Raw genomic sequence first — 22807 nt, 5'->3', positions numbered from 1 at the left:
TTTCAGAATAACTTGCTTCTGAGCTCAGAGCTTTTTGATCTGATATGCTGAATAAGTCATGTTTTCCTGGTGAGCTACATTCTTTAGCCTAAAAGACTTTTTCGTGCATGTGTAAATGCATTTTTCTAAAAACTGAAAGCCAACAGGCAACTCAAGTTCTGTCTGAAAAAGAAATAATTGTTTAGCAAACAATAGTCCAAAGCTATTTTATTCAGAACAAGAGGATATTGTTTCTAAGACATACTAGACTACATTTCTTACAGAATTTACTTTTGTCACTGAAAATGTATCCGAAAGTTGAGGATAAGCTCAATTTAGGTTTCAGTTTAGGTTTTAGCAAACTTACACTTCCATCACACTGAACTGCAGAAAATCACTTTTTCATACAGTTACAAACTTACTTTATATTTTGATGTAAACCACAGGGGTATCGTTTGAAAAATATCTTTAGCTCAAGTAATTTCTTTTTCATAGCTGAAAAAAGGATATTTTTAACCCTTAGTTGTAATATATACTCACAAATAGATGTATTGAAGTGTTTTACAAAGAATAAAATAGCAGCTACTTTTTTTAACCTGGTAAAAAAAAGACTGTCACCATTTCATAACTCAATTTTCAAAAACATGATACCAATTAATATACACATCCTATCCACAAATACTCCAAATTCACAAACTCTCAAAAGAACAAAATTGCTAGTCTGTTGTCATTATTTTAGGGAAAACAGCACTTGCCATCACATGAGTTTTGCATAAATAATTCTCTCCTTTCCCCACCTCCTCCCACTATAGTCTACGGATTCTACCAGCTATAAAAATAGACAAGCAAAAAACCCCCTGAGAATTAGATGACAGAGAATCTTAATTCCTAATTAGATCAACTGACATTAATTTCTCCTCCAAACGCTATGACCATGAATTAAGGACGAAACACACTCCGTTTAATCCAGGCGGTTCTCACTGGATTTTAAACCTGGAAACTTCTAACAGGGTTGGACAGGGAACTATACTCCTAGCTGTTAAAAAGATCCAAAGTTTTTCTTTTGTCATCAACCCAATCATCTTTTTTCTGAATCATTTGAGGCTAATAGTTTTCATTAAGAGCAGACTGCAGGAGGGCATTTAACCTGTTCCACCCCGGCCCCAACTAACATTATACACAGATTCCCAGCAACAACAGTCACTCCAAGGGAAGGTATGAGGAAAATGACACAGAGCTTAAATAGTGCATTAGTTTCTTTAACATCTTCACATGAATGTCTTTTTCAGGTTAACTCCAGGCGGCAACTTCTGCATTCAGATTTATTTTCCTCCTTGATCTTAAAGGCTAAAAGTTCAGAGTCTTGAGCATGCTTGCCTATGGAAAACACTATTTAAAGAACCTAACAAAGTTTATCAGTCAAATTAGAAGGCATACTTAAGAGTGAGAAACGTGATTTAGATAACCCCAAATTCATGTTTTGTCAAGTCTGAATAATTTAATTCCTGATCATTTATTTTTTCTACCTCCAAACCTATTTAAGGTAAAATCAAGGCGATATTGTATGAAATTCCATGGAAATCACCAATTTTTAAAATCCTAGCAAAGGAAAATCAAAATTTTCTTATTTCATTGTTAACTATCATTTTTCCCTCATGCTCCCTTTTTTCCCCCTTCTGTCACATGTCATCACATGTATCTCAGGAAAGGCCTGAGGACTGGAATTCACCTGGGTCCCTCGGCAGCAGAGAACGACACTTGAGGCCATGCACAAGTCACTGCTGCCTGAGGAAATGTTCAATGACGACAAGCAGGAAGCACTTAGGCCTTTAAAGCGCAGAAGGAGGGCTTCACGGATGCTCACTGGTACCACGTCAAGATAAAAACTAAAACAGAAACAAAACTAGGGGAGAACACAAACAGGAAGGCGACCAAATGCGACCGCATTGCATTTCCTGCTCATCAAGGATGTGAAATCTAAGAAAGATTTGAAATAAACCTGCATTTGTGAAACCAAAATCTAATATGTAAAGAAAAGTACGGAGAGCCACTTAAAACCTTGCTGTGGTACATGACAAATGATGCTTTTCATTGCTGCCATCTAACTGCACAAGGCTTAGCCTGCAAGCAAGCATTTTCATTGTCAAATTTAAGAATCCCCATGATATTCAGTGACAGCAATTATTTGAGGAGCCAAATGATTCCTTATCTAAAGACAATCTAAGGAGAGTATGAGATTTTAAGCATGTGCTGTAATGGCAGGATAAAATAAAATTTCTCCTTGAACCTAATTTTTTTTTTTTTTTTGAGAAACATTAGCCCTGAGCTAACATCTGCTGCCAATCCTCCTCTTTTTGCTGAGGAAGACTGGCCCTGAGCTAACATCTGTGCCGATCTTCCTCTCCTTTACATGTGGGACGCCCGCCACAGCATGGTTTGCCAAGCAGTGCCATGTCCGCACCCAGGATCCGAACCAGCGAACCCCAGGCTGCCGAAGCAGAACATGCAAACTTAACCACTGCATCACCAGGCCGGCCCCAAAATTTCTCATAATGAGAGAAAACTTGGCCTACAGTCATCTTTCTTCCTTACTGATAAGCACATAAAGGGTGGAAACTAGATTTCATTCAACTTTGTACATTCATGCCTGCCCCAGGGACCCACTACAAGACATCGTTGTTGAACAAATTTTAAACTAACTCCTTCACTGATGAACTTTAAAAGCGACTTTACTATTCTATCTAGCAAAGACAAATCCTGATAGTCACGTTTATCTCTCAGGAAAGCGAAAGCTACAATGCCAGTTATTAAATTCCTATTTCCAGGTTACTGAAGTTTGGACTGATAGAATGCAAGGTGACTTACTAAAAGATTACTTAACTGGCATAAAATAAACGAAATAGAATATTCTCCAAACTCTATCTAATTCTACCAGCTAAGCAACCCTTGAGGAAGACAATGTTTGTTTTTGTAGATCTGCATAGTGTTTTAAATTTATAAAGAACGTTTGTGTCCATTATTTAAATCATCTTTATAACCTATGAACCTCTGTCATGATCCATCCTGTCATGATTCTGTCATGACAGAAAAAATGGTACCCTAAATGCTGCAGTGTTCCTGTATACTGAGGAAACAGTAACTCCTCATACAAAACAAAATGAAACAACAATAAACAAGTTACTGCTCATTCCCATACAATTTGTCGACACCCAATCAAACAGAACAGAACATCCACCAGAGACTTAGGTCATAATGCTTAAGGAGGTATTCAGTTTTAATATACAAACAACTTTAAACTCACCGCCTCTAAATAAACACTACTGAAAGCCTGAAAATGAGAAAGAAAAAAAAGAAACTAGCTATTATAAGCATGCTTTATTTAATACTTTATTTACATGTGGTTAAATGTTTACTGACTTGCATGCTTCAAAAATGTGCATGCATAAAGAGCTCCCTGGACCTAGGATTATGCTAAGACAAGGGCAGTAATATCTCCACTGACACAGGAAGCAGGAGGCGGATGACAATTTCTATTTCAAGGAAAGCAATATATCATCTGAGTTAACTATAAAATAAGCTGTCCTCTTAAAAAAACATTCTATTTTACATTTCAAAAAGCAACAGTGACTTTTAGGTAATATATAAACAACACTGAAGATAAATTTAAATTACAAATAATAGAACATATCTGACTATAAAGTTTCGAGTGGTTTGCCATTTTCACTAAGGAGACAGGCCTAACCGCACCAAAGCTTTAGGAAATGTCATTTTCCTAATTTGTTGATTTGTTAACCCAATCTCACCTTTTATTTTTTTTTTAACACTCTAGAGGGAATCTACTTCTCATGTAAAGTACTACTTCACAACAAAGATGACAGAGCTTGTAATTACTGACGGCAATAAATGTGTTCAATTGTAAAGGGGGAAAACTGTTCTTCCTTCCTAAAAGATTTCTTTCAAAATGGGATTAAGAAAAAAAGATATTTTACTTTCACTAAATGTTAAAAAAAAGGAAAACGTATTAGACGTTGCTATAGTCGGAATGTCTGTGTCCCCCTAAAATTCCTATGTTGAAATCTTAAACCCCAAGACGATGGTATTAGGTGGTGGGACCTTTGGGAGGTGCTTAAGTCATGAGGGTGGAGCCCTCACAAACTGGATTAGTGCCCTTCAAGAGACCCCACAGAGATCCCTAGACCCTTCCACCACGTGAGGACAGAGGGAAGGAGCCACCTATGAACCAGGAAGAGGGTCCTCCCCAACACGTGACCAGGCTGGTGCCTTGCTCTTGGACTTGCCGGACTCTAACACTGTGAGAAATACATTTCTGTTGTTTATAAGCCACCCAATCTGTGGTATTTTGATATAACAGCCCAAACGGACTAAAACAGATGTTCTCCCCGAAAGTCTGACCCTTCAGTTGACTGGACCATATATATGATGCTCGGGACGTGGGAGGCAGCTTCCATCTGACTACAGAAGCTTGCCCACTAGAGTAGGTTTCCAACCACAGGCCGAGCATCAAGAGAGTATATAAGACAAACAGCCTTCTTGTTTGATGTGAAGCTGCTAATGATACCATGCCATCTCCTGCATCCAATTGCTAATTTTAAAGACTTACAATGCCCCTGATGATCACGATAACAGTTTATGTGGTTTATACTCTCTGCTAACCCTATGATACAGAACACTAAAATTCAGAGTCCTGATGGTGTTTATGATATATTGTGATGTTATAAAGATTGTTTCAAACGCCCTTCTTTGCAGCCATTCAGAATATACTACATGTGCTACTCAGATATTAAAGTACAGAATTACTAAACGATTGTTAAAAATATAACTGGAAAGACTTGATCTTTATAACACATGAAATAGAGATTTGGCAGTGAAAACTGTTCTACCTTCCCAATGCGAGTCCACTGAGTCAGCAGTTTCTAGAACTGTTGTATTTGCTCACTTTACAGAAATGACCCTACTCTTCTGTTTTTAGACTGAGCAAATGGATGATTATCAGCAAAACATTAGCATGAGCCACAGAGGATAACAAAAAACTCGAAAACAACAACAAAAAACTCTTATTCTCCAAGTCTTGGTTTCGGGAACGACAACACCCACCTCAAGCTCAGAAAGGATGTGCAAATTTGAGGTCTGACTCATCATCTATCAATTACTGCATTGTACCTGGGCGCTGAGTCCTCTCACCTTTGTCAGCCATCCCAATGAAAGCCAGCAGACTCAGGCAAAATTTGACACATCAATCCTCTTATTCTTTTTACAAGAGTAAATACTAATGAATAGGAAGATGGAAAGAGGGGTGAGGGAGGCTGGCAGGAACTAAGACGACAATTTCTCACAGCTCAGGAGCCAAGTGGTGTACGCTGCCCAGAAAGCAGCACGGTGAGACCACAGTACACCACCACACCAAATGCGGTGTACTTGCACTTGGTGTTGACAGTCAATAAAAAGTTTCTTTGCTTTAGTAATAATTCCTCTTCCAGGGGCTGGCCCTGGAGCTTAGTGGGTGAATTCACATGCTCTGCTTCAGTGGCCCGGGGTTCACAGGTTCGGATCCTGCGCACGGACCTAGCACCACTCATTAAGCCATGCTGTGGTGGCATCCCACATAGAAGAACTAGAATGACTTGCAACTAGGATATATAACTATGTACTGGGGATTTGGGAAGGGGAAAAAAAAAAAGAGGAAGACTGGCAACAGATGTTAGCTCAGGGCCAATCTTCCTCACCAAACAAAAAGAACCTGTTTAAAAATAAATAATTCCTCTTCCAAATATTTTTTTTAAAAATAACCTTTTTGTAAATAATGATAATAGTTTGCAACTCAAAGAATAAGAACCTATGAGTTCATGCTAAGATAGCTAGACAGAGAAGAGGAAACTATTCCTTACAGTAGAATTCCAACTAATAAATGTAGAAGGAAAGATGGAAATTAAAAAATCACCAATTGGCAAATACTATAGTAATAACTGTTTCAGGCAGGAATCATTAATAGATGCAAAAGTATGGTGAGAAACAGGATATTTACATAGTCTCCAAGGATCTCCCCATAAAATACTTACTAAGAACAAAGGGAAAAAATAGTAACCTTACAATGGAGAAAGCTGATACCACTATAACCAAGAGATGGAATAAATCAACATCACGTGTCTTCTGACTTGATGGACTGAGATGGACATGGCACCAACATTCTGGGTGTTCTGATGAAAAAGGCATAATCTGAATCCAATCATTAGGAAACAAACCCTAACTGAGAGCCATGCTACAAAATAACTAGTCAGCATTCTTCACGAAAAGTATAAAAGATCCAGAGAGACATGTGAAGACTCAGAAACCGGTCCAGATTGGAGACTAAGGAGACATGATAGTCAAATGCAACATACAATCCTGGACCAGAAAGGAAACAAAGATGGGACAACGGTGCAAATGTGAATGAGATCTATAGATGACACGATAATATTGTATCAGTGTTAATATTCTGATCTTCATTAGCTGTACTCATTAACACCTGGATGAAGGGTGTATGGGAATTCTTTGCATTGATTTTTGCAATATTTTTATACATCAAATTATTTCAAAATGAAAACTAAAAAAAGACAATTAAAATCGTGTTTTTAGTCCATTCCCCATTGTTTCTCTCCCTAATAATCTCTACCCCACTTGCTGAAGCTCACAACTTGGTCTCACCTCAATTTGCAATTCTTATGTCACATATGCATCTTACATAATCGTAAGTGGAATATTCCTTTCATGCCTCATCGGGATAAGAGTATCATCTGTTCTATTCCATGAGTAAGAAGCATTTTCCTCAGGTAAGATTTACACTTACATCCCAGGCAAGCTCAGTGTTGAATGAATAAATGATTCCTTAAGGCGTACTTTTTAAAAATAAAAATTATGGGAAAAAAGACAAGGGGAATAGGACATAAAACCTTCTTGACTCTGTTACATTATCAAGTTTTGTGAATAATACCCAGTCAAGGAAAAAAAAATAAGCTTTACTTTTGGAAAGTAGTTGAGTTTTATTTTTTTGATTCATATTCTTGAGTTTCCTTTTTGTACAGCACCTTTCATCCTCAACATTCATCCTTTCTAAAAGTTAACAATAACAACAACAACAAGGCTAACATTTATTTAGGGCCTTACTATGTGTCTGGCATCTGCTAACTGTTTTACAGTCTTTCTCATGGAATCATCTCAACAACCCTGTGAAACGGACAGGACTGTTATACCCCCCATCCCCTTACAGATAAGGAACTGGGGCTAAGAGTGGTTAAGTGGCTGACTCAAGGTCACAACGACCTCTACACAGTGCCTCTGATTCTGTTCACCTGGACAGTGCAACTCCTGAACCTGGGCTCCCAGCCATGGCACTCAAATGCCTCTTATCTTATATACACATCAATAAATGAAAAGGACATAAACTGTAAAAAGCAAAAAAAATCCAGTTCGATCACTTAAAGTAACTGGAGGAAAACTGCTTAAGGGGCAGATGGCAACTAAATAAAACACACACAAAGCCTCTATGTAAAATACCTTATCCACTTTTTTTAAGTGTACACAACTTTCTGCTCTTTTTGTTATACCCAGTCACTTACGGTAAAAATTCCTCATGAAAAAATCACAGCTTTGCCTCATCTGCCAGTAAAGAAGGGAAAGAATAATGCTATCCTCATCGTTTAGCATAAGTTGGGGCTCTGGATGCTTCTCGAAGCCTGGGGCAAAGTGTGCAGGGAGAAGGAGCAAGGTGGTGGGTGAGGGGAGAGGGACACGGGTGAGAACCCCAGGAAGGAAGGGGTCAGAGACACGGCGGGTGCTCATTCCTTCTCAACCGGGCTGTCATTCCTTGACACCACACCCAAAAGCTGTTCATAATTTTATGCCCTAAAAACACTTCATAAAACTCTTAACTGAGGAAGTGAGCCAACACACACTAAACACATTAGTGGAGTTTTGTTTTCTCAAAGCCTTGCCCCAGGATGGGGACAATTGAGCATAAGGAAGTGAGAGCATGCAGAAAAAGGAGTGTCAGTCTTTTCAAGGCATCTCTGATGCAGGTTTGGAGCATGGATTTCGAGCCATGTGCCTGCAGTTGCTGGGTCCTACAACAGAGTCTGGCACTTGGTGAGCCCACCTTACGTCACCGTCGTCAATAGCCCCGGAGTGCTGCTCCAGAGTAGACCCTTAGGAAATCTTTGCTGATTTTCACTTAAAACAAAAGGTGGTTAAACCAAAATATGACATTTGACTTAGAGCCATGATGACCCCAAACCTAAAGTGAGAAGCTGCAGCTGACAATCCACAGCAGCTGAGAGTCCGCGCAACCCTGAGCACCTGTAAAAAGTCCGTCCACAAATGACAGCCCAGACCGAAGAGCTCAGCCAAAGAGGATGGGGAGAAGCAGGCTTGAGCAAAAGAGGATGTCGTTCCAGAAGTGGCACTGCCTGTTTTCCTTCATTACCATTAGCAAATCTACGACACCTATGCATAACACCTTTCCACCAGAAACTGTAACGTTTTTCCCCGGTGTACCACCTTCCTCTCAGATAGCACTTCTTGTTTACTGCTCCCATTCATTTCCTTAGTGCTTGCAGACCTGGGGAACATTCAGACCTTGCTGACAGTGCTGTTCAAACAGCTTTAGAACTCTATTCCTTTTTTCTTTAGCTCTTCGCAGCAGCAGCATATTCTGCATACATCACTGCTAACCTGTTTGGCAGTTACTCGCTTGTTTATTATAATTAAATAGCATCTTTAAAAAGTCCGAATTTAGAAAACTAATTAAGAGGTGGTGGTTCACATTATAAAAGGAGATTGCTTTAAAGAAGGATGCACTGAGGTATTCTTTTCTGAGGCCCAATTCTCTCTCTGGTCTCTGTCTCTCAACGCAGCAGAGTGCAAAGTTTTTTACGAAGCATAGATTTTTTAAACTGTGGAGAAACCATTTAGGAAGGAGCACACGTAGCTACCACAGAAAGCAAAAATCATCTCTAATATTACCAGATACTTATGGACCTTACTAAGCTGAAGAGTGTTTCCCTTAACTGTCAAGTTTCATTGCTCTCTTCCAAAAGCAACCTCTAAACCTGGTGGTGTGTGACCCCCGGAAAATTTCCAATTTGTGTAAAATCCAGGCCTTCCAATAGGAGATAATTACTGCTCTTTAATTGAGATTTTAAAGATGTAATCTATGTATTCATATGTTTTAGAGATATATGAAGTGAAGGGAGACTACGTTGAGGGGTTTACAAAACCAAGCGATGGAAACAGACATATGTAAGATGACTGAAAAGTGCCAGCAGCTTTGGGAGGAGGGAGGGACGAACAAGTGGGGCACACCGGATTTTCAGGGCAGTGGAAATACTCAGTACGATACCATAACCGTGGATACATCAGTATACACTTGTCAAAGCCCACAGCATGTACAACACAGGCTGAACCCAATGTAAACTATGAACTCTCAGGGATAATGATGTGTCAATGCTGGGCCACCAATTTTAACAAATGTACCACCTGGTGCAGGATGCTGACGGTGGGGGAGGCTGGCGGGGAGGGGGTATATGGGAACTCTCAGTGCTTTTCCTTCAATTTTGTTCTGAACCTAAAGCTTCTCTAAAAAATAAAGTCCATGAATTAAAAAAAAAAAAGAAAAGTGCTGGCAGCACGAAATGGAATCCATGAAACAGCATCGAGAAGGCAGAGACTGCTATTCACTGAGTTTAAGGGGATGGAGGAGCCAGACCTTGAAGGAGGGAGAGCACTCGGGTTTGGATGTCATTAACACGGGAAACGACAGAGAGGGACTTCGAGGGACTCAACGGACAGGACTTGAAGTGCCAGGTGAGAAGGCTGGTTTCTGTTCTGCGGCAGGGAGGAGTCATGGACGGTTTTGAGCCAGGGGGTTAGAAGATAAGGACCAGCTAAGGATTTAGCTCCTCACTTCCTGGAATGGAATTTGGAGCAAGGATGAAGCCTGGAGGCAGGAATCACAGTGCGGGCCTGGGGCGTCGATGGGCAGGGGCACAGGATGTGGTGGTTGGGACACTGAAGGGGAGGTGGGGAGGGGCTGAGAATGCTTAAGAGGCTTTGAGCCCTTGAGACAGAACAGTGAAGCCATTACCCAAAATAGGAAATACAGAAAGAGAAGTACATTTAGGGTATGTAGAAGATGAATTATTTTGGTTGTGCACAGATTATTCATGCGGAGATGTCTGACATGCAGTTACAAATGTGGGCTGAGGCCAAAAATATTTAGAAGTCATCGGCAAAGAGATATTTAGTAAAGCTTCAGGAGCAGCTGCAGCTATAGGAATGGATAATGTCACAAAGGCATTCATTCAGAGTGAAAAAGAAAACGGCCAGAATCTTCAGGAAGAGGACTCAGCAAAGGAGTCTGAAGAGGAGCGATGGGAGATGGAAGAACCAGAAAGGAACAGGCAATGCTCCCTCCTGGCCACACTGGGGGAAGTACAGACACCCACCTCTATGATCATGAATAATCTGGTATGCCCCCTCCCCCTTCACTGCAGGGCAGCAACACTGTTAAGCAAAAACTACTGTTACTTTGTGAAAGTTTACAATCTAGCACAGGGTGTACAGACATGTACTTTACACTTGAAGTACAGATTTCCAAAATACAAGTTGGGGGTCTAAGTATGTGGTAGATTGCATATTTTTTCTTTTTTTTTAAAGATTTTATTTTTTTCCTTTTTCTCCCCAAAGCCCCCTGGTACATAGTTGTATATTCTTCGTTGTGGGTCCTTCTAGTTGTGGTATGTGGGACGCTGCCTCAGCGTGGTTTGGTGAGCAGTGCCATGTCCGCGCCCAGGATTCGAACCAACGAAACACTGGGCCGCCTGCAGCGGAGCGCGTGAACTTAACCACTCGGCCACGGGGCCAGCCCCTAGATTGCACATTAATCAGCCCCAGTGAATCACCGTCTCCCTGTAGCCACACCCTTAGGTAGCCCTCTCCCACAGTGACTCTGCTCTTGGCCATGAGGTTTGTTTTGGCCAGTGGGACATCAGCAGATGAGACCATAAGCAGAAGCCTGACAAGTGCCCGTGCCCTGGGCTTGTCCTCTGCAATGCTGAGATGCTGCAGCTGTAACAGCCCCAGGTGACCAGACCTGCAAGCGGGGCTTTGGGGGGCCATCCAGCTCCAGTGGATTCCCCAGGCGACTGCAGCCACAGGAGTGAAACCAGAAGAACCGCCCAGCTGAGCCTAGCTTGAAATACAGAATCATGAGCAAATAGAGTTGTTTTAAGCCACTAGCTTTTGGGGTGACTTACTGTAGAGTAATAAATAACTGTGATAGAACATTTTAAAGGTGGGGACCAAGCACATCTACGTAGGGAGACAAGGAAGAATAAACATGGAAGGAGTTTAAGGTTCAGAATGGAAGGTTATATCTATATCTATCTATCCCACAGAAGGTTGAAAATGGGCCCATAACTGGAATCCTGGATTGGTCCCCTGGCATTAAGCACCTTTTCCAATTGGTTCTTTTTAAACTCTTATATTTTCACCTGTCGATTCTTCCCATAATAATCTACAAACATAGATTCTAGAATTGAAGAGCAGAAAGGGCCTAGAGATGACCAACAAATGAGGAAATTAAATCCAAAGAAGTGACTCATTCCTAACGCACACAACTAATTATTTTTAGTGTCAAAACCAGAATCGGAGCTGCTACCGCTCAGCCCGATGTGCTGCGGGCTCTACAAACCTGCCCAGTCATAACCACACACTCTGCATATTTGAGCCTTTCTGGATTCTATTCACAGATTGGCTGTCCTCAAGTCTTTCTCATGCCCCAGTACACACAGGACATGTGGTCCCTTCTTTGTGCACTCAGCCTCAACGGTTGGATGGCATCACCGAGGTGGTGCTCAGAGAAACAACACTGAGCACGGCAAGGAGCATGAAGTGCACTGGCGAAAAGGTCACAGTTACCATGACAGAACTCAGGCCATTGTCACCTAAGCAACCTCAGGAACAAAGAGCGTGCTGCCATAAAATCCCACAACACGTTTATTAAACACAGCCTTGGGGCACATCAAGTCTCAGGATGTACAGTACTTGTTTACCAGAAGGGTCTCACAAGAACACTTTGAAACAGACATTTCTGATTCACAGGATGATTCGAATGAATAATCTGAAAATAAGTGCGAAGACAGTTCTGCAATGGATCTATAAATGAACACCAACTCTGGAAAATTTGCCCTTTGGAGATCCTGCACTCTGCAACTTAGTCAGCTTGTTCCCCCATCACCCCTCTTCCTGAAAGGTCCCCTGGGACCAAGGCCTACCATGGAATTTGAACTAATGATCCTAGAGGGGCTCCACAAGGGTTGTATTTTAGATAATAATCTGCACTTTGAAGCAGGTTTCATCTTCCTGGTTGACTGTACTTGCTCAGAATAAATATAATTAAAATAAAAGGCATTAGATTTTGATTTTTAAAATACTCCTACATGACATGAACTTAGGGGTAGGGACATTAAAAGCACATCATATTAAATGAACTCCATTCATCTCTACCACACTGTCCCTTTTCTCTGAATAATCTCTTTATATCTCCCTATTAAGTTTCTATATGGCCACACTCTTTGGTTAATTTGACAGAAACTTATAGCATCTCTCAATAACGCCTCTCCTCCCCTCCCCGCAGAATCAATTTTCCTGACTTCCTGTCCTCAATTATCCTTAAAGGATGTCTTAAAGTATTCCATACTTAAATTAAGTATGAAATCCAGCACAACTCCTCACGTTCCTCCTTCCCTCTTCGTTTTTCCTACTTTCTCTTGATCCCAACTAAACATTTTTCAAAATAAACATTTTAAGTAGAAGTTGACTATTACTATTCCCCTAGTGAACAGGGATCAATGTTTAAAAGGCAGCGGAAAAAACTCACTTTTCTATTGTTATTCTATGTTCAATCACAAGAAATTCTCTGACATGCTTTTTTGGCTTTTGTTTTAAAAGAATTATGTGGGACCTTGAAGTTGAAGGAAGGAAAAAGTCTAAAAATCAGGGTGGCTGGGGATATTTATTACAGTTTTCTTAAAAGATTAAAAGTATTGTACCCAAGTAAGAATCTTTCTTGTAACTATCCACATTTTTTAATCTTCACCGATCTCCAGCACTTGTTTAAAAATAAATAAAAGTATGTTTGTTAACACCACCCTGAGGGTGTGCTGTGACTAACAGGGTAGTTAAGCTGGAAGGTATATTCTCAAGGCCATAAACAGAAGCACCAGCCTTTACCTTCCACCCATGGCAGCAAAATCTAATTAGTTTGATTATACTGATAGGAAAAACAATTACCGTCATGCACGGCATAATAATGTTTCAGTCAATGACAGATGGCATATACGATGGTAGTCCCCTAAGATCAGCACCATACAGCTTAGCTGTGTAGGTGGCTATGCCACCTAGGTTTGTATAAGTGCACTCTATGATGTTCGCACAATGAAATCGCTTAGCCCTAACCCCAAGCTAACCCTAACCCCGTCATTAAGCGAAGCATGACTGTTACTCATGGTCAAGAAAGAGGGCAAAAAGAATCCTCAATACAGGGCACCCACCAAATCAAAGACATCAGAGAACAAGTATAAAGCATGTAAATTAGGCAATAAAAGGCAAACATAGATAATCCAACCGGAGCCAAAAGAGAATACCAGAAGCACGTTTAGGTAGTTGTTAATCTTTACCATGAAAGTCAGCAAAAAGTGCTCAGAGAAACCACAGCCTAAAACAGCCCCCACGGCTCCCCTGTGGACTCTACTTAAGAGAAATCAAAGGAAGTTTAAAAAGAATTTAAATTTTAATTAATTTAGAGACACAAAATAAATGCATTTCTTTTAATTTCTCCATTCAAGAGTCAAGATTAAGAGCTTTTTGAGAAGACAAAAAGTATGTCTATCCCCAACTTTTATCAGGTCCAAAGTGACTTGGACCTGAGCAGGAAAAAAGTGGATAATATACCCAGGAATACAAACTGATAAAAACACAGAGCGTGCACCATCACAGAAGGATACTCTACTCTAAAATTTCTTTAAAATTAGACCACAATTTTTCACAACACAAAATGCCTCTAATTTTCCTGATTAAAATTAACACCTGAATGGACGATTTGCCACAGCTAATAAAAAGAAGGAGCTATAGCTTAAAACTGAACATCTTTTTTAGCGATCTCTTCCCTTCAATAAGCATAAAAGGATTTTTATGAACACCAACAAAACTAAAAAGGTGCATCTAATTCACAGAAGCGGGAACAATTAGTTACGTAATGTCCCCCTCTGCACAAATTCACAGTGCCTTCTTCAGAACACGCCAATCATGTGAAGGAAATTACTATGCTGAATTTCATCCAACTTCCAGTCGTATTTCAATTTTCAAACTTAATTAAAACTGGCAGTTTTACTGAGAAGAATCACATTTCAATCAAATGGGTGTGTCTTTTTTTTTTTTAAGAAAAAGTAAAAGAAAAATCAGGATGTCCCAAGCAAAGGATTAACAGAGCTTTGATTAGAATTGAAAGCCACGAGTTAAACAGGTGTTCTGAATTACCACTTTTATTAAAACACAATCCTTTACATGAAGCTCACTGGATTTTTTATTAGTTCTAGAATATTGAAAGAAAATGTTTGTTTGGCTTAACATAATAGGGACTCATAAATCACGGAAGAATGAGGATGGTATTACATCCGGGAAATTCACTCCTTCAGCATCCCCCTTGGGAGCACCAGGTATTTTAGTACCAAAAGAAATCTTGGCAACGACCAAGATCTTTCTCTATAGACAGACAAGCACCTCCAGTTATGGGGCAGAGTGAAATGAGATTCATACCCTAGAAGTGTCACCTTTTTTACCAACACAAGGTCTTTTTCATGGGAATGACGCAGTACATGAAAGCATTTAAAGGGCCGCAGAATTGGCTGGAAGGAAGCAGCTGTGGCAGGAAGACAGGATGGTGGAGAGCCACTGCCCCACAAAGGGCTCAGGGAGTGGATTATGCTGATGCTGTGTAATAAGGCAGCCCTCCCAGTGACCTGGGCACCGCCTTGGGGATTTGCCTCCCCTCTTCATGGAGCTGCGCTGAAAGAGACAATTACGGGCACATCCTAATATTCAGGCTTCTTGCTAGATCCAATTATTTACCTTCTTTCTCATCCTGTGGGAAAATGGAATCTAGACTCCAATGATTGACACTAAGTTGCTTAAACATGGCTCAGTTTTATATTCCCTAATGCAACATGGAAATAAGTGCACAGCTGAGATAGCGGGGAAGCAGTTGTAGTTAGATGCAAGAGAACACTATTTAATATTCTATATAAAAATACAGCAAGGATGTGGAGCCTAATGAGATCTAGGGGAAAATTATCAAGGAAAAAAACAATAAACAGTTCCACAAACCAAGAGAAAGATTTGGAAAAATATACATAATTTTATTCCCATTCCACTTTGCAAAAATATTTTAATGCCTCTATCTTACAGATAGACATCTGTATAGCTACCAGGCCTTATCAACAGACAAATGGCAATATACGCTTGTGGAACAGCAGTGGTTTTAAATTTATCATCATAAATCCTATTATAAGGTTATTATTCTCAATGACAAATGATGCTGCAGACAGAAACAGCAGTTTTAGATTTGGATGGTACTCCACAGACCATCTAATCTAACCGTCTCATTTTATAAATGAAGAGACTGAGGCCCAAGGCCGTTCATGGAAAAGCTGGGCAAAACCCCTGGACTCCAAATGCCCAGCCAGAGGCCTCTGCTTTTGCCCACAGCCCATGTGAAATGGTCCTGAGCTTATGCTCTCTGCCACTACAAACACTGTCTCCGAAAATGGATCCTTGGTAGATCACATTAAGGCGCTGACTTTGACATAAGAGGTGAATTTTTGTTCTCTGCAAGAGACCTCATATTTACTCACTTAATGCATATTTGACTCTCTCTTTTGAGTGCTCAGCTCACCACTCACACCCCTCCCCACACCCACCTGGTTACCACCAGGAGTAAGGATTTGATATACTGTGACCCTATTTCCTGGCTGTCAGAATTCCCTACTCCCACCATAATGGCCCTGTCCAAGGCTGACCCCAGCCCCAAAGCAAGTGCAATAAGTCTTCTTCCCAGGGTTGGACTTGGGACCTGCACACACTGGCCTCTGCCCACAGTCGAATGATGAGATATAAAGCATGGAGGCTGTCAGCATCCTCCACGATTTGGCCTGGAGGAGGCAGAGGTGCTGATGGAAGCAGAGATGAGAGTCAGAGGTCCTGGCAGCATCTTCAGGCCTGGTTCCCACCATGCTGCAGGCTTTGGCCTCCAGAATGCACTTAGTATCCTGGAGACAAAGCCCTCTTTTTGCTCAGCTAGACTTGGGTATAATATTTAATTATATAATTAATGCAGGTAAAACATTTTTAATTTCATGATCAACTTCCCTGAGAAAATCGAGGATCCAGGCAGTGCACAATAACACATCAACAAAGAGGACCACCTCTGAACGCCAACTTCCCAGCAGACATAAGGAAGAAACAACTTCTCTGTTTTTTGCAGGGTGGCTCTTTGGTCCTGAAGGACCCACCCCTAGGGAGGTGACGTCCCTCTCCATGAAGACAGTGCTTGTCCCCCAAATGCGGCTGGAGAAAACGCCAAGAGGAGAGGCAGAAGGGAGGGGAAGATTAAGATTTGCTTGGACTTCTGTTTATATTCTTACTTTAAAAAAGAATTCAGATCGTCTTCCATCTCACACAAAAGAACTTACACCAGTGCAAACAACTCATATTTTGCTTGCCTTTTGCTTCTAGTTATCTTGTACTCCTCTAATAGGTGGCGGTTTTAAGGATTTAAAGTCCCACACATATTTTTCTTACCAACAGCCTGGAGCTCTGAGAGACAGAAAGCAGACTCGTTTGGATGGCAGAAAATCAAGACCACCCTTACTTCTGCCGAGAATAATTGTTTGGAATGCCATCTGTTTATCAGAGAGTAAAAGCTACAGTATATACACCGAGTTTCTAACTTACGAGGGACAGTTTTTCTTCCCCTTTTGAACCCAAGCAGGGGTCGGAACCTAGGTGGTCCTCCTGGGATCCCCAGAGAGATGCATGCTCTCTTTACACTCACCTGCTGAGTATGAGAATTAAGACTGATCCAAAAAGAAAGACGAAGATTATCTAATTAGATCATTCTCGAGTTAAGTCGGCTGATATATTCTTTTCTTTAATTACTGCCTTCTATGTATGTAGACTCCGTAGAACTCCCACTCTTCTTACAGAAAAGAATCAGCAGGAAAGAAAAAAAACCCAGGATGAAAGCTGACTAGCCTAGAAACTCGGCTGACCCACGGATGTTTTCTCTCCCTAAAATAAACAATATTGTTTACTTAAACTACAAAGTTTTTTCAAACAAGGATTGAGACCCACTTTCTAAAGAGAGGCCTTATTGCTCTCTGGCAAAAGCAGACTAGGAAACCCATGGCCTCATAACTCCTGTGACCATTACTGTCCTCACCGTTCCTGGCTGGAAGAAGCCTGTGAAGAATGTGTCTATGTGCCCACAGGCCACTGTCTGTAGCACAGCTCAGGGACGGAGAATCACATCCTGTCTTTCCAGATAATTTGCTATCTAAATACTGTGTGTATGTGTGTTTTCCTGCTTTGTCTTAAAGTAGTGTGTCACTATTTTGTGAAATTTGGGTTAGAGGCAGAGACGGGGGCGGCGGGGGGGGGGGGGGGGACACAGATAAGAAAATGAAACGAGTTAAGAGATAAACATGCATTCCTGGGATTTGACTTTTAAGCCCCATCTGAGACCCAATCATTTAGAAAACACTGACCATGATTCAGTGTGCCTTCACTTCTACGGAAAGAACAAAGTGACTGGTACAATGGCCGACAGGGAATGCTTCTTCCCACAACCTGTCATCTCATCTTTGTTCCCAGGAACAAGGGAATTGCCCCTGAAAGGTCACAGAGGACTCTGGGCACATTGGGTCCACTGAGGAAGCTGGCACACTAAGCCACAACAAATGGCCCAATGAAGATACACTACTGACAACAAGGCTATGCCACGATTTATGAAACAAAATCCCCAGTGAGTCACAGCAGAATTCAGCTTTAGCCCTGGAAGCAGAGGGCTGAGATCAACAAAACAACGTGTGAAAAAAAAGAAGAATTATGTTCCAAGAAAAGCACTGAGAAGATAAAAATATCAAGGAGAACATCTCAGCCACATCTTCATATCCTTATCTCAAAATGCTGCTGAATCCTTTCCTGTATCTACCCATCCTTCAAGGCTGATCCAATTGGATCTCTTTCTTCCTCAAAGCCGTCCTGGGATATTCCACCTCTGACTCATTTTCCTTCCAGTCTCTGGCCTCTGGAGGACATTTAACAGACCAGTCAGTGTGTTTATACATAGCGTTTTCTCTTTTTCTGCAAAGGTTGTATCTTAAAATATAATAAGTCAAAAAAAAAATCAGGTACCAAATAATGAGTGATATTATGTATAGAAAATATTCAGACAACAAAAAAACTAGCACTTGTTTAAAAAGAGGGGGACATCCGTGTAATACAGTCATTCTGTTAATACTCTGTTAGCTGACATTAAATGACCCTCAGGTCATTACTGTATCAAAGAAGAGGAAAGTAATGGAAAGGAAATTTCTTCCATGGAACAGCTTCTTTGCGTTATTCCTCTTATTCAAATTTTTATGAATACCTTTGAAAATCTTTAACCACTTGTTCCAGACAATGAACGTCCCACCTCTTCTAAGTATTTTCCTTCAGAATGAAAAACACTCATTAATATTTGACTCTTTCCTGTCACTTCATACATCGCTCTGATTTTATGGGCGGGACCCTCAAACACTTGATCTTTTTTTATGCAGTCTATCTCCAGGAAGAACAGAAAACTGATGAACCACAAGCAAAGATAAAAAAAATTCCCTTGCTCTTGTGGTCTGAAACAGGCGCATTTTCTTCACATGTTTCAAGGCAACGAATAGAATTGAATGTAACTATTTAAAACACACTCCAAGCCTAAGGAGCAAGAAGTTGCTTTGCGAGACCACAAAGTCTCTGAGAGATCAATTTAGCCAATAAAGGCTAGAGACTAGAAACGTTCCAGAAATAAGAAAGCAGAGATATTTGTGATCACCAGGACATAGCGCAAAGATATTTGCTTGGGGGCAGCAAGCACCTATCAATCTTACCTTCAAGAATTTATCCTCTGACTTCCCTCAAAATCTCATTTTTACAAGTCAGAGAGCCCTGATAAAAAATAATTCACTAATATTGGTATTGTAATATTTTCATTCATGGTTCTAACTGGAGTTTAAGTTTTATCATTCAATTTTTCACAATAAAAATTTCACCAGAAATTCTTGCAGATGTAAGATTGGGCGTGCATTTGTTTAATGGATTCTCTGGAAGGCTTTGCCAAATTCTAAACATTCCATCATGCATTTATTCACCAGTTATCAAGCAACTGATGAATAATTTAACATTTTCCCGTATTCCACTGACAATCAGATGGGTCTATAATGTCTCTAAGTTTCTTCGTCTTTTGACCACAATTTTTCTATTCAAAAAAGGAAGTTTCTTCATTAAGTTCACATTTTTAAAATTTTAACTTGGCTATCAAATGAATCATCTTCCACATAAAAAGGGCAGAGTGACTGGAATCACTGTTGAATTTGAGAGAGGACCCTGAGCCAAAATACATGTGGAATTGCCATTTCTTTTCTATGTAAGAGCCGTGTTGTGTCTGGCACAGGGCAACATGTCTGGTCACAGCATTATAAACACACTCCCTGTCCTCCAGGAGAGAGCAAAGTCACTGGAGAGTTGACATGGCCCACACAAGGAAGCAAGCAGTTTGAGAGCATGGGGAATGGAACATAAAGAATGTACACAGGGCTCACGTGTACTCTGAACACACTGACCTGCCCCCCTCCACAGAGTGAGCATGCACATAAGCAGTAACATCAGGAACAGGGTCCATGGCTATATAATGAATGGACTCACTCGGTGGGAGGAGTAAAACATGACCTCAGCAGAGCCCTGGTGAGGGGCACGGTGCATGAAGGAAGGCCGGCCCTGGGCAAAATGCTTAAGCAGATTCATTCTTCAGCAAACCACCACCAGCCTTCTCTGCATTTTTCTCAAGACCTTGCACACCACCCTCCCCTCTCATGCAGTTACAAAAGGTCCCCTGTTCCTGCTGCAGGAGACCCTCAGGAACACCCATCGTCTCACCGTTTATACGTTATCTGTTCTTGTTCACCCTCCGACCCCCATAGTCCCCAACCTCCTTGGGGACAGATGCTACTTTTCACCCCAGAACCCATCCATGGGATTTGGCTCAATAAACCTTTATTCAACTGAACTAATGTGCCACCAAACCATGCCCCAAACTTCTCCCCCACCAAAACTGTTCTGTTCTGTACCCCAATCCATCGGGGTCTTCTCAGGTGACAGCTGATCTGACCATCCATGGGAGGAATGTACTAGTGGGCATAAATGTTTTGCCGTCAGGTCACTAACTCTTTCTTAGCCTCAGTTTTCTCAACTATAAAATGGAAATAGGAACATTGCCCTCCATCCCTCACCGTGAAATATCAGGGTACACTACAATAGCACTGCAGAAATGTGAGGTCATATTTTAGCTAGATTTTGTTAGTAACACGGATTTCTTCTGGTCTCAAAAGTATAGTCTCTCATTTACGTATCACTCATGGCATGTCAAGATAGTAATATAACAGAAATAAATTCATTCTTTATTTTAAATTAGCTTTTCCAGGCACAGTCTAGCCGTCAGTAGAAATGGACACATGAACCAATCTCTGTAGTTTTTAAAAGTAGTTTATTCTAAAAAATAAAAATATTCCCCGTAAAATCAATGAAGAGCTTCTTCTTTTTGGAAATACACTGATTTTACTTGAATTTTCTTTCCTATCTATTACTGGCTATTGCTGCTCTAGCCGCCTGCGACAAGTTACAGATGTCTGGGCTCGCCTTCTCCTGCAGCATCCTCTCTCAGGGCTCCCTCTTCTGCCCCAAGGCTCCTTATCTCATCTAGATATGATGGCTCCCTGACTTGTGACTCAGCTCGCATCCTCCCTCTGAGCTCCAGACTTCTACAGCCAACCGCTTCCTCCACATCTCCCCTCAGATGGCTCAAAAGCACTCAGTATCCAGTTAATTATGCCATAAACCAAGGAATTTTATTCTGGACACTTCTTTCATCTTACTCCCCACACCCAATCACTCTGAGTCGTGGAGAGTCTGTCTCCCTAATTATGGGTCCAGACCTCTGTTTCTCTCCCTTTTTGCTGCCACCACCGTAATCCAAGTCTCTCCCACTTCTTACCTGGCCTGTCTACCACACGGCTTATCTCTGGCCTCCTGGCTTTGGCTCCCTCCCTCTTCCAAGCCACTCCACAAAATGCTGGGATCATTTAAAGACACTCATCTGCTGGCGCTCCCATACTCAAATGATGGCTTCCAACTGCTTTTAGGAGAAATCCTTCTAGTGACCTCAAAGCCCTGCCTGATCTGATTGTACCCAATTCTGCAGCCCCATCACCTCTCACTCCTTCACACTGGCCTTCTCTCTCCTTCCAATAAGCCTCAGGCCTCACCTGTGCTTCCTGGGCCTGGAATTCTCTGACCCACCCCACTTCCTGCCTCACCTGGCACACCGAACCCCACTTTCAGCCCCCTGCTTAAATGCATCTTCCTTGAGAGGCCTTCCAGCACCCCATCCCCCCTCCAGTTTAGATTAAGTCCCTTATTTTTTATTCTAAGCATCATGTACATGTCTTTCCAGCCTCATCACGACTGTCATTATTGCTACTTGTGCGTTGTGTTTAGTGCTTTTCTCCTCTTGACAGCAAACCCCCCGAGAGCAGACCAGGCCTGCTGGTTAGTGCTACCCCAGGAGTCAGCTCAGCCAGGAGCACTGCAGTGCAGATTCATTCCCAATTCCTGCCTTCTTGCACGCCTTCCTTTACTGCTCAGGCTCGGGGGCTAAACATGACATTTCTCAAACTTCCTTGCCAGTAGCCATCAGGATATAAAATTGCAATTCCCAACCCCTGCCTCAACCTAGAGCCGCTTCTTCAGCATTTGCAAAGATTGTTCGAGCCACTATTAATACCCACTAATACACTTAATCCCTTATTATCTAAATCAGCTTCAGTAGATTCTGTTTTCTATCTCTGAACCCTGATTCATGCAGTGCTCAATACGGGCTGAAAAAGCACTGAATATTCATGAGTGAATTCATAAACTACACACATGACAATTTTTAACTATCCACTTTAGCAACTGTCTTACAGATCACTGAATTGCGACGTTTTGTGGGGTGACTCTCTGCAATGTCTTCAGAGTGATCAACACTTCGGTTCTATTTCACTTAATAACTAAAATCAAAAAGTTTAAATATCTACGATAAAAGACGCCAAGCATATTATTTCATGAGTTGAAGGTTACATTTGTTTTTAAAATAGTCAAATGTGTATGAAAACTAAAAAGTCAACAAAGTCTATCGCTGTGATAAATTCAGTCTTATAACTCAGGTTATATTTAATGCATACAGCACAGGGAAATGGAAAATATTTGTTCAATGAGCAATATACAAATAATTCTCAACTGAAAATGCTGCTCCTTGTTTTACTTCAATACTGCTTTAAAATGTTTATGAGAAAGTGCCATCCCAGGGGGCATGAATCATCCTGTGTGTAAGTTAAGTTCAGGGCCACTCCAAGGACAACTCTGAGAAGGAAAG

At 41.2% G+C, this 22807-nt stretch overlaps 1 protein-coding gene across 1 annotated transcript in view; it reads right to left on the bottom strand.

Annotated features, from left to right (window-relative positions):
• PIP4K2A (phosphatidylinositol-5-phosphate 4-kinase type 2 alpha) overlaps positions 1-22807 on the bottom strand; it is a 164712-nt gene that overhangs the window by 85471 nt on the left and 56434 nt on the right. The window lies entirely within an intron of this gene.

Source organism: Equus asinus, chromosome 29 (assembly GCF_041296235.1).
Source record: "Equus asinus isolate D_3611 breed Donkey chromosome 29, EquAss-T2T_v2, whole genome shotgun sequence".
Lineage (NCBI taxonomy): Eukaryota > Metazoa > Chordata > Mammalia > Perissodactyla > Equidae > Equus > Equus asinus.
Note: the sequence above shows the minus strand (reverse complement) of the source record. Positions and strands in the feature narration are given on the sequence as shown.